The sequence below is a fragment of the Contarinia nasturtii genome, unplaced genomic scaffold (assembly GCF_009176525.2).
Source record: "Contarinia nasturtii isolate CC-2019 unplaced genomic scaffold, AAFC_CNas_1.1 Cnas_scaffold_4311, whole genome shotgun sequence".
Taxonomy (NCBI): Eukaryota; Metazoa; Arthropoda; class Insecta; order Diptera; family Cecidomyiidae; genus Contarinia; species Contarinia nasturtii.
Genome location: NW_022201606.1, coordinates 2,197,598 through 2,212,010, shown reverse-complemented (window position 1 = coordinate 2,212,010; position 14,413 = coordinate 2,197,598).

The window sequence follows — 14,413 nt, the reverse complement described above, 5'->3', positions numbered from 1 at the left end:
TTTTTTACTCAATCGATAAGGCGCAATTGAGTATTTGAATCATCAAAACTCAATTACGCAGGGGGGCAATAAATAAAATCGTTTTGGAAGTTTCTATCGTTTTGTGACATTGATGAAATTGCGTCGGTTATGACAACGTGCTTACTGTAGTGCTTTACAACCAAATCTTTGGCCACAAAATTACTGAATTGATTTTGTCGAGATACTCGAAAGCCGCCCTCAAACAAGCAGCCACTCACAAAGCTTGATGCACATACAATTTCACTTCAGTCGGCCCCCAAAACATACTTTCTTAGATTCCAAATCGTTCATTTGTGGCCACCGAAACTTATTTTTGTTTCTGTACTGCTCTGTTTTCGTTAATTCCATTTCGGTTGCCCACAACAATACTCCACGTATATGCAAATTTCAAGTGCTTTTACAAAATAATGAACTCATTCAAACATCAAAATGTTTGGAATGGAACATTTGATTTGAGCTTCGTTAGTTTGACATTTCATTCTTTTTTCGATTTGCTACAGCAAATATCATTTCGGCAGATGCCAAAATTTTTATCGTTGAGGCAAAATAAAAAAAATTTATGTTCTACAAACGAGGATTGTGATAATAGAAGAGACTGCTTCTTTTCTCACCATCATCATCACAACTATGCTTTTTTTGTCTGCCTTTTAACACTCTCATTTGTATGCGCATTCACGAGCACAACGCACGCATATTTGATACGTCAGTTCAATGCCAGCACTTGATTACGGCCGACGCGTAGAACTGGCGAAGAAGCATTCTTTATTAAAGTCTACTGATGAAAACAATTCATTTTTCCCTCTTTTTGTCACTTTCTCTTCAATGAGTGACTGTTTCTTCCTCTCATTGTCACCATTCATTGTCTATGAGTCTTTGGATACTGTAATAAAATGCGCCGATTCATGGTGTAGCCAAGTGCAAAATGATATGACATTCAACGAACCAAGAAAATGTTGATTATAGACCGTCAGTCAGATAGTGAGCTCAGTAATAACGCTTCAGATAAGTGAAATGATCACAAGAAACATAACAACAGGCTGCGTACGGCTAGTATGTTGATTGTGCATATATGTATGAGGGCATGGAAATGATTCCAAAATGATACAGTTAAAGTGAAACATGTCAAAAACTATAACATCTTCTCAATCAGCTTCATTTCGTTTGTATCGTTGCTATGGTAATGCTATACCCTTCAATTAAATTCACTTAGAATGACACTAATTCTGTCATTAGTTGAGCTTATAAGACATACTTATGTGCTCATTTACGGCTATTTTTCATCCATATTCACATACATTGCACAAATACATTCTTTTGTGCGGATATTTTACGTATACAAAATTTCATCGTTCAAACAATTTTCGCATTATCTAGCTTCTCAAAAGCCATTCAGTATGCAAATTATTTTACAAACGCTTCAGATTATCTTCATTATACATACGATGTCGATTCATATTGCTTTTGTATCGCCAATTTGAAACGAAATAATTCATTTTCACAGACGAAAAATCTCAAATTATATATACAAAGTCAGATAGATGCGTTTTTTGTCAAGCACAACAAACATAAAAAAAATATATTCGTTAAAAAAACGCACGGTAAATCCACAGTGAGTTATTTCAAGTTTGCTGATTCATAACATCCTACATACCTTTAAAACGGCGGTATCGTTTGCAATGTGATTTTGTTTACTGGATAAACATAAATATGTGTGAAAAGCACTCGATCAAGTTATGCTATTGCGACTACGTCAAAACATTCTTTGTCACATGCCATCCTCTTCGAAAATCATTCCAACGCATTAATGTAAGAACACACAATTTCGATTTATTGACGAATAATAATAATAATAAAGCAAGCACGCAAATGAAAATGTAAATCTCGTGATATATAAATAGGCTGAGTGTGAGCAATACGTAGGTTGCTCCATAATTTTTTTTAAAATGGTACTTATAGTGTTGCCCGATGTAAACCATTGTCATATTCGTAAAGTTTGATGTTTTGGTATGTATTCGTGCCCTGAACCTTTTGTCGTACGAACGCTATTTGTATTGTTTACAGTGACTGGTAAACTGCGACTCAACAAAAAAATGAATTTTACACGTGAAGATTTTCGTAAAATGATTTACTACGATTTTCGAAGTAAATTATCTCAACAACAGTGTTTCGATCGACTTCATTTGGCCTTTGGCAATGAAGCACCAACCCTTCAGACAATTTATAACTGGTACCGAGAATTCCGTTGCGGTCGTAGTTCGCTCAAAGACGAGTTTCATACAGGTCGTCCAAAATCGGCTGTTGTGCCACAAAACATCGATGCTGTCAGAAAACTGATTATGGAAGATCGTCATGTGACCTACCGTGAGATTGAGGCATCTTTGGGCATTTCATCCCACAGCATACATACAATTTTGCATGAACATTTAGCCGTAAAAAAGATTTGCTCTCGTTGGATCCCACATAAATTGACCGATGAACAAAAAATGGCTCGTGTGAGTTGGTGTAAAGAAATGCTCAAGAAATTCAATCGTGGTGCTTCAAAAGACGTTAATAAAATCGTCACTGGTGACGAATCGTGGATATATGCCTATGAGCCCGAAACGAAACAGCAGTCGACTGTATGGGTCTTCCAAAATGAAGATAACCCAACGAAAGTTGTTCGAGCAAGAAGCACTTCGAAGCGAATGGTCGCCTGTTTTTTCGGGAGAAGTGGTCATGTGGCAACCGTTCCACTAGAGGATCGTAAGACCGTCAATTCTGATTGGTATACCACCATTTGTTTGCCCGAAGTGTTTGGTGAAATAAGAAAAAACAACCACCGTCGCAAAATAATTCTTCATCACGATAATGCGAGCTCTCACACATCTTTTCAAACTACTCGATTTTTGACCGGTCAAAACATCGAACTGATGGGTCATCCACCGTACAGTCCTGACCTGGCACCCAATGACTTTTTTTTGTTCCCAAGCGTGAAGAAAAAACTACGTGGTCAACGATTTTCGACACCAGAAGAAGCAGTTGAAGCGTTCAAAACACACGTTTTGGAGATATCAGTTTCGGAGTGGCACGAATGCTATGACAAATGGTTTCATCGAATGCAAAAGTGTATCGATCATCTCGGGGAATATTTTGAAAAACAATAAAACCATTTTCGACAAAAAACAACTGTGTTATATATGTTTTTAAAAAAAATTATGGAGCAACCCTCGTATAAAAGAAATGATTATAATATACTTGCGTTGAGCACTTGAACAACATATGATTTTCATCTATCTATTTTGTTTATTCGAATATAATTAGACTTCTTGACGCGGCCAATTTCAGGCCAAGTACTTTTTTGTTCCAATATGTTTAGTACTCGAGACAGCTTTATTCTTTATTTTTGAAAAAATAATAGCTTTACGATATATAAACCGCATCATGTACTGAACGTAGGAGGAGCATATTTTCTCATTCAATTTGTTTACTCGCGACACCGAATTCCAAGAATGAAAGCAATTGACATGAATGAATATCAATTCAATTTTTGTTGAAACTGTTGAATGACGTTGGTTTCTACGGTACGTAATATTTCGAATTTGAGTGTATGAATGCATCGAATCAATTTGCGTGTGTTCAAATCATTTACAATGGGAACCGGTTTAATTTATTTTTAAATGAATTAAGATTATTCGTTTACAAGAATATCTAAACACACTTGAGCAACCATTTTTAGAAATAATATTTATTTTTCACCCTAAAAATAGCCAAAAACATAGTCCAATGCCATTCATAGCAATGTCAAATTAAAAATAAACTCCGCTGGAAGTGCGAAGCATTGATAATCCGAAATTCGTAGCTAAATTTAAACATGAAGAAATGTCATAAAGTTTCACGTCACTATGAATAACCATAAAAATAAATATACTGTTGTGCTTTATGCTCGTGCTAATGGGACCAGTATCAAAAGTACCACTTTACATTATTACGATGAGAATAACTTGTAAACTCTTGAAGTTTGAAAGTTTAAAAACTGCTTGTTGTCGGCTTAGAACAAGTCAATACACATAGATGAATTATGCAAATAAAAATGACAAAAATAAATCTACAAAATAAACAGTTGAGTCTTATTTGTTACGGTGATGCACTTTAAGCAAAGTTGGTTTTAATGGATTATAACATTTGAACTGGAAGCACTTTAACTGTCGCAGCTGGTCATCTTGACGTTGAATAGGATACCGAAAAAAAAGATCTGTCTGGAAATCATTTTTAACAATGGGCCATTGAATCTAAATAGACATTTTAATTGTTACACTTTTTTCGTACGGCTGTCTTCACAATGATTTCACAGAATGAATATACACTCATTTTTGATATAACAACATGCATGCGCATGGTGGTAATGTATTTGGATATGTGGCATCCGGACCCCCCAAAAAACAACTGTGGTTCAGAGAAAAAAAAAAATTCTTTTTCTTTTTACATAACTTTCCAGTAGAGTGGTAGTATCAGCAAGAATTGAAACTTTTTTCATGGAGCTGCGACTTTTTTGTTGAGATGATTTATTTTTTATTATGATTTAAGACCCGACCAAAATAAACACAAATGGATTTGGGTTGTGAGAATGTGGGTTTAGATAACACACAGTTGAGTTAGTCGTTTCGGGATAACAGCGAAAGGATGAAATATTGCATGGTAAAGTCGAGAAACACATTTTTTCGCTTTCATTCGAAAAATTTTGCAAGTGAAAACGCAAACATGACTCTAAGCTTGCGAGCTTTGAAATGGAAAAGAGAGCGTTAATGTTGGAAAATTCAAAGAGTCCAGTCTGTGAAGAAAGCAAAAAAAAGCATTCGTTTGTAAAAACATGGCAATATCAACTGAAGTACAATACTACAATCCCACTTTCAAATTTTTCCTCTTATATTTATGTGACTTTTATCTGTCATTTAAAGCAATCCGGGAAAAGCAGAGTAAATTTTACTCGAACTGAATGACTTTCATTTTGCCATAACATTTCTCTTCCTTTTATTTAGCAATTGTTGCTGTGTTTCCGTTTCAACTGAGTAAGCAGCATGTGCTTACAACCCATTGACATACAGTCAGTTGTCTGAATGTAAGCCATTCAACGACTATTTTCTAATAAAAACAGGTGTCTCATCAACAGAACGTTTAGCGTATAAACCGCAACTTTGCCATCTTGTGAGTTATGAACGGGATTCAGGATAGATCACGTTGTTTTCAACGTTCATAAAAGTAATCATTGAGTTATGTAGAACGTGCCAGTACGCATCACATTCATAAAGTCACGTCATACTTTCTTCTATTTTTACATGACATTTTACATCCATGCAATTTCTGTCCAAGAGTGTTATTTTGGGCGCGAAAGGTTTTGCGGATGGCTGATTCTTTTTAACTCGAACAATATCGATTTTATGAAAGTTTTGAAAAATCGTTAAATCCTTATTTTAGTCAGATTATCAGATTTTCCATGCCCGTGACAACAATTTTAAATAAAGTACACGTTACATCGAACATGTTTCCTTCTACACACTTCCGAACCATAAATTATCAAGAAATCTGGAAAATTTATCATCCGATGCGACGCTATTCGCAAAATCCATTTGGCATCACCTCAGCGATACTCCAATTTGGTTCTTGTTTCATATTTTATATTTGAAATACAGATATTGGAGAGAGACTGTTGGAAGGTCGTCAGACTCGATGTGCATGGATTTTGTAAGTTGTTAAGTGGCAACCAACAACAGTATTACTTGTAATTTAAAACTCAATACCATATATTTTGGAATGTAACTGTTGAGAAATTACATAAATGAAAACCTTCGACCCTGCTACAAACGAAGTCACGGCATTACTTTATTTTCATTGGGTTTAGTATAAACCAATGCATAGTTAATTATTTCATATTGTCCTGGGCGACTTTTGGGTTAAATTCATGCGAAGAAGATCCTCATCACTCACTAATAAATAGCTGTTTAAACCGGTTTTAGGCACAGCGCCGATCCACAACCATTTTATAAATTTACACAAATTTGGACACTTGAAGTTTGTTGAAACGAAGCACAGCTGCATAATTTGGAGTATTTTATACATTTGAAATAAATATTACCATTAAATTCATCAATCATTTTACATAATTGCTGCTTCGACACGATTGTATCTTTAATTAATTGACTTGAACGAATTTATGGAATAGCAACTCAGTACGAAAATCTGGTTAACATCTTTAACTCGGAATGATACGACTGGAATTATCTCGACTATATTATGTGCTCAAAAAATCTATAAAAATGTATCTTTTGCTAGTATAAACAGCTGTAAAAGGTTTCAATTAGTCTGAAAAGTTTTAAAATTGGTATTTTTCACAATTGGTTATACCTTTTGAGATCTCAAAGAAAATGTTTTTGTTTTAATATTTTATTTAACCCACTCTATTTCAATTTTGCTGTGAAATAAAGACGCCTCCATTGTATGGCACATGAAAAAGCATAAACTGTAAATTCTGCATCAACTTTTTCTTTGAAACATTTATTAATTAAAACAGGAAAACACCATTAATGTACCAGTTTTATGAAGTCGAATACTGAAATTTTATCTGAAGATATTACGTTTTCTTGGAAATTATTGTTTACTTCATAAATAAGTTTGCTGGTATAAGTTGCAGGTGGTTTTACTAGAATTTCTGCAAGAAAAAAAGTTTTCTTGGGTGTACGCCTTTATACATTTATAATGAAAAGATGTAAACAACAATGATATTCATGGAATTCAATCGAAACTATGATGTAAACTTATTTAAACATCTCTCAAACATGGGTAAAATTGACAATTTTGAACCAGTAGGTTAATATGGGCGGAAAGTCCATTGAATTCAACGCCTTCTTCAAGAGTTTTTTTTTTCAAGTTATCCAACAGAACAGATGTCGTACATACTGCAGCTTCCACCTCATTTTTTTTTTTTCATTTTCTGAGTATTTCAAATGCAAATGCTATTCATAGTTTGTTTCCCATTATCGAATAATTGCGGACGATGAGACGTTTGCAAAATTGCATTTTTGGATCAAATTCCTTAATAAATTGGTTATAATATGATGATGATATCCCAAATGGTTTGAGAAATGTGATATAAATCCTCTCCATGCCACCCACGCAAAAATCGAGCGAAGACTGAAACGGGTCGAGACAGAAGCGGATCCGACGATATTGACTCATAAAATATTTTGCAGTGTGGCGCGCAATTTTTCTATTGCGAATTATGATATTTTTAGAGGAACATTCCATTCAGTTATGTGCAGTGAGAGAGAGAGAGAGAGAGAGAGAGAGAGAGAGAGAGAGAGAGAAGAGAATCAGTGATCATGTCATTGCATTTTTGACATAGCTGTGATACGTGATTTCTCCATGAAAATTCACATGCATAATAAACTTTGGCACATTTTGTGTGACATAGAGCTTCGCGAAGAAGGCATTTTTCCATGTGACGTAAATATTGCATCAGACAGAGAATACATCAATGTGTGTGTTCAAGCATAAAGTAGTCAAATGATTATGGGACAGAATGTTGGTATGCAAAATCAACGTCAGCAAATCAAGAATGATACCAAATGCCAAGAAATATATCCCTTGGGGATCATCTTCAAATAAATTTCGACAACAAAAAAGAAATGGCATGCCAAGTGAATAAAACGAAAAACGATTAGGGAAATTGGAACCGAGAATGGTTTGCTAGCATTAATTACATAGCCTTAGGTGATGGCACTGTATGATATCAATCTCTTTGATTATCGGGACTTTTAATTGGAAGTTGGACGACCTTTGTAGCAAAAAAATAATTGCGTCTTTTTTTCAAATGGAAGAAAATGAACTATTTTACTCATTGAGCACATATTTCGATGCAGTTGAGCTAAGGACTACAATAAGTCGAATTGTACGTTCATTAATTGATATAAATTACCCCATATAGATGGGGACAGTATACAGTAAACTGGAACATGATATGCTATTGATGCCGCTGCGCGCAATGTGAACCATTCGCTTCAACTAATATGATATCTGCTATAGTTTTGTGGTAACTTAGGAACGTTCTTTTTTACCGAAACTCACACACATGTATGGATATCAAAAGTTAGAAACATTTTGTTTTCCATTAGTCTAGATGTGAAATGTCGAGAACCTTTCATCCGTTTCGACCTGTTTCTCGATTATAAAACCGTTAAATTAATAACTATTTGGATTCCTCTATACTTTTATTAATTAAAAGTAAATACGAACAAGAGGAAAATTGCAATTCGTTAGCAAAAATGAAACATTTTAAGCACATTTTATTTGATTTTATCTCTCTGCAAATATTTCACACTTACTTGTTCGTTCTGTATACATGCACACATTTCACTGATCAAAATGTGTAATAAATGGCAAAATATGCACTTTATTTTATTAGAGATTCATCATGAACGAGTGTAAAAACGTGCTCAATCCATTATCTAATGGCTGTTCACCCGACAGAAAATAAAATAAGCCACACAAACAAAGCAAAAACCTCTGCCAACAACATTGATAACACTCTTTTCATTTGCTGCACTCCACTGTCATGACATGAGAACCAGAAACATTTTAACCAGACTTCAATTCGAAAGCATTTCAATCAAGCTGCTTTCCAAATGAAGGCTTCAATTAAAACCGACACTTGAAATTGTTTGTGTTTTGCAATGATAATAGGTTACTCTCATAGTTCTATAAAATTAAACTTTAACTAAAAAGGTTTTATTTTCGTAGCCTAGACTCCATTGCTTATTCGTGGGGATTTTATATTTACTCTCGAAAAAGCTTTTAATTAGATACATTGTGAAGTACTTCAATTTGACTTCATATAACCCGATCGCTTCAGTTCGCATTTGTTGCTGCTCTTGTGTTAATTAGGGATCTTTTCATTAAATACAGTTATGTTTACTTCGAATTTTTGCTCATTATTTCCAATTATCACACATATTTCTACTTGCTCATCCATTATATCGTTGGGATAGTTAGAAAAAATGTTAAAATAAACATAGACGAATCTGTGAACATTTTTTTGAAGCACATTTAACGAAGGAGATATATTTTGTCTAGATTTAATTGTTGATAGACGCTGTTATGTTTGATAAATGCTTCCATTTGAAGAAAAGTCATTTTTCTAAAAGCCTAAAACGGACGACTACAGGGAATGAAATAAGGAAAAGTTTATAACGAAATTCTCATCCCATTGAGAGCGCAAATAAAAATGGCTAAATCGTTAGACTCAAATATTTCGTGAACTGTAAACAAATTAGCTTTTTTGTGTCGGCATAAAACCGTTTTGAGATTCTCTCCTCATCTCCATCTACGCTGTAGTAAACAAAACGTATTTAATGCGTCAAAATTTTATAGCATTAGAATAAATTCTAAAATGGTTGGCTGTAGCATTCTTGCACACTTTTTAATTATCACCTCATAAATTTAATAGATCCACGTAAGAGATATTCATCGTGCGAGCGATGACGTATCAAAATAAATAAAGTGTTGAACGATATAATTAAAAAATAAACAGAAAATTTTCAACGTTTCAATGTTCACTATTCGATGCACTTCGGTGCGATGATTTAGCGCGAATGCTGCGGTAAGGTCGGCAACTCTTGCCAAAACAAAAAGTGTTCAAAGTAAACACAATTTAATTAAGATTCTGTTGATGACCAGGCTGTTGCCAAAACTTTTTGAGATTTTGTGATATACTACGTCAATTTCTTTGTGACACAGCGCCATTGGTGAAATGCTCATTGTTTTAAAATATAAAACATTAACTTTGACATAGAAGGAATGTTGATAGATTTGTATTCGACATGATAATATACGTAATAGTGTCAATAGGTCCTGCACTAGTGCTGATGGAAAATATGTTAATTTGCAAAGCATATAAATCCAATGATTAGCATTATGGTTTGACTTTTTGATATTTGGGATTGTATTAAGTATAATTTGAGGATAGGTCGTGGTTTTCACGTAAATCCGATGAATTTAACGTCATCCCAAATTTAAAGCGACTGTTGAAAGGTCAACGAATTTATTCATTGTACTGAAACCAGAGTATCGCTGGTTTCCGACAAAGAATTTCGCCAAGAAAATGTTTCAACATTCACTGAAAAATCTTGGCAATCTTTATTCTTGATTACTCCGACACAATTTATTCGTTTTGGCAGCGGTTTGAAACGTTGCTGAACTTTTACGTCGAGAATTTAAAGTATTCTGTCAAAATGGATATCTGTATTTTCTGTTCGGAAAACGCCAACAGAAGTGAGGTACATTTTGACAACAGCTGAACATCGATGCAAGAAAAAAAAATTATGAATGAAAGTAAAAATAAGTAAAATCAAGAAAAAGAACATGATAATGCGGCAATAATAAAGAATTGCAGCACTTGTTAGTCGCAGTCAGTGCATCTATACTTTCCTTCACTTTCACAAATTGCATGGGATGGAATAAACGCAAAAAAGAAGAAAAAAATGTGTTTCCTCCAGTCATATGCTCAGTTTGAATAACTGGTACGAAATTCACAACAGACTTCAGACGAATGCGCTACATTTGGATTTTTATATTTTCCATTTTATAACTTTTCTTCTTTTTCCCCATCAACATTCGGATATTTTGGCTTATGCGATGCATATAACTCTTGTTTCCGTTCTTCTTTTTTTATTGCAGACCTGTTAATAATTTTGAAGTTTGATATTAGTCTTTATGACATTTCCATACAATTATTTCGAATTTATCATTTCATCTCACTTCAAATGAAATTCGTTCACCCTCCTCGGAAATAATTTGCCAAAAACATTCAGTAAAGTATTCAAATGAATTATTTTTTTATTCACTGTTGATAATGGATGGATCTGCAACCAGTAAAAGTTGCATTTAACTACTGACAATATTATTCGCATTATTTGTTGCCAAAATGTCATGAATAAATTGGCAGATAACATGGATTTTGAATTTAATTTAATTTACTAAACGAAGGAGATTTTATTGAAAAGATGAACCCATCGCACATTTTTACAAAGAATATTAAAATGATCAGAACACCGGATTTTATGCAAATTTACTACTCATCCTCAAACAACTTCGATAATAATCGTACCGAACGCAAGCAAAGTAAATTCGAGTAAGAACTTCTCAGCGCCGAATCGTTCGATCGGAATGAATGATTACTTTTTTTTTCTTTTTAGTAAAATGATACGAATAACGTTTTTGTCATAAAATTCAGCATCTTTGATAAGTGTGATTCGCAATGTGTGAAAATTTTTGTCGTGAGCATTCAACAATGAAAAGGTAGAGACTGCAGTATTTCAAGTGTATATGAGAAAATGAACACATTTGATACAGATGATAGATAAAACAAGAAAGAATATTGAGTATATTTTATTATGATTGAGCCGCAAACAAACGTGCTCGCATCATTTAGTTTCGGCCCCATCATCAATTTTGGGGCAGTTTTATTTCTTCATATGACCCTTTTCAATCTGAATAAAGTTACAGAGAATATAATAAAATAAGATCATAAAATGACGATATAAAGTGATGAATTTGAGATTTAAATGGAAACGAAACACATGGATAGCATTATGGTATTCGATTATTATCGTTGCGAGGGATAGCGTTGAAAAGAATGAAAGCCGAATGTTTACCTTAATGAAAATGAACCATTCATTAAAATTGTATTGATGGGAATGCCAAAATTCCAAATTTCGCCAAATAGATTGAAGTTGTTGCGACGGTTTACGCTGTAGCAATTGTCTTGTTTCGCCTGAAGAATACATGCTATTTGAATCCCGTATGCGTATTCGTTACACTTATATGCTCGTTATATGGTATTTTGAATATTTTACCAACATCAAATTCGGTTTTTACTGAACCCATCTCATGTTCAAAAGAACGAAAATAAAATAAAAGATTTCCTCCTGAGAAAAGCCCCAAAGAAACTCTCTTCGTGTCAATAAAAGTAGTTGATGTTGTCAATTTGGAAACCGAACGTTCCATACTGTGTTCAAATGGAGCGACATTGAAAGGTCAGAAATATCGTTCGCTGCAGCATTCCACCAGATGATTCTGGTATTAAGCAGGACTGCTTTCGATGCTATTTCGTTAATTTGTAGGCGATTGAAATGAAACCGTCGAAAAGTTATCTTGCAACAATTGCAGACCACCATATGTAACCACTTCAGTGTTTGGGGAGAGTTTCGTCGCACTTTCTCTTTTCAAACACATTTTATGGGCATTTGAAATTGTTTTGTGTCCGAATTTATGAATGGGGATTCGAGTATTATTCAGTGCTTAGAATTCATAGTCATACCTCAATAGAATATGCTTGAACTAATCTCAATCTAACCTTTTCTTCTCAAATATTATTGGATATTCTGTTTTTTTTTTACAATCATTGGATAGTTTTTATTTGACAAATCTCTACAAAACGTTAAAAGATCTATCGCAAAATTTTAATCGGCGAAATGGCTTTCTGTGGTCAGGTAACAGTGTTACCGTAACACCCCTAAACTTGATTGGATGTCGATTGATTGCATTATTCAAGTGTAAATTAAATCTGACATTTCAACTTTAATCTTCAATAAGCCAGAAAACCAATATCAGACCGATTCTGTTCAAATGTTGATATGTGTCTGATAAAAAAGCATGCCTTCCAGTTGATTAACTGCGTACTTCGATTTCCAATCAAGCCGAAGAATTAAATGGGTACCATAAGTAAAACTGCTCGAAACTTCGACACATGCTCAGCTTTTACGATACAATTTAACACATTCTTGAGCGTCTTTCGTGATTTTTTTCTCTCTCTCTCTCTCCCTCTCTCTCTCTCTCTCTCTCTCTCTCTCTCACTGTGTGTATGTAATTTTGAACCTAGTAATCATTGAAGAACACGTTGTTAAGGTACACAAATACAGTTTATTGAAAAACTTTAGAGCGTCTGGTGCTTTTATAACCAAAGTTCTTCACAACAAACCGAATTAATCTTCATAGTGCTTGACTTACTGGAAGCTGTTCTGTTTTATTAATAATTTTCAAAAACGATTTCGATAAAAAGTCAAAAAAGTCAAATTTTCAAGGTAGGTTATGAAGTATTTATCTAAACGATGACGTTTATGAGCAATATCATTGGATGCGCTCGTAAATAAACAAAAGTATGGCATTTATTTGAGAAAAAAAAGTATATGTGGAACATACCGAACTTATTTGAAGTAACTTCTTATTGCTTTTTTAATACTTTGATGCTTTGAATTCAAGTGTAGTAAACATGCTTTCAAACTGATAACTATGCATAAAAAAGGACCACGACAATCAGAAGATTTTTCAAATGCTGACATTGTTGGAATTTCGTTCTTCAAACCCTTTGTCAAGAAAGTCAATATTGAAAAATTCATTATATTCTTTTGGGCATTTTCACAACCTCAAAGTCGATCTTTTGTCATAAATGTTCGGAGAAAAGATCAAAATGCATAAATTTTTCAACAAGATCAAACAATTGAGCCAATTTCAATTTTCTGAGGAATTACTTTCTTTCGTTTCCTTCCAATTTAACTACACATAAAATCCAATGAGTTAGTGATACTTAAGGTTTGAAAAATAGACCATACATGCTTGAAAGCGACAGTATAAACAAACATTGCCAAAGTAAATACAAAATTCAAAAGTCTTTGTGAATCAACATTTGTTGAACTGTTCAAACTATCGTTGTCTATCGTAGTTTAAAGAATGTTTCAAGCAAATCAAGCTTTTCTACAGCTATTTGCGGACGAAGAGATTATTTGTTATCTTTCAAAGTTTCTCGAGAAAATCTTTGAGAAAATAAAGATTTAAAGATTGTATCAATCGCACGGAACACGTTTCAAGATAAACATGTCACAAAGTGAACTTGGACTTAACTTGAGATATCTTTGGTTCGGAAATAAAATGAAACGGTGAATTGAATAAAGAAGTGTGGTAACAACGAAACCAAAAGTTTATCGTAGTACCGTAGTCTTTTCAATTCATTTTGTTCGGTTCTCATTCAGATGTTTCGAATTATAGTTTCCCATTACGTACAAGCACAGAATTGCTAAATCATTTCAAATTTTATCTGTAAATGCTGAAGTGTAGAAAACTAGGAGCCGAAGAAAAGACCGAACTTTGAAATTCTTTAAAAAAAACGAGGTAGTGCATGGAATAAATTCGATGTTACGAATGCATCAACTAAATAGTATCCAAAGTTTTATTGAACATTTGAATGAATATTGGTGAGATAAGTTGTGTATGCGTCATCAAATTGTATTCACTCATTTCAAGAACGTAGTTTGTGTGAGCAGTGAGCAAACAGATATTCGGAGTCATTAAATTCGTCTAGTCGACGAAT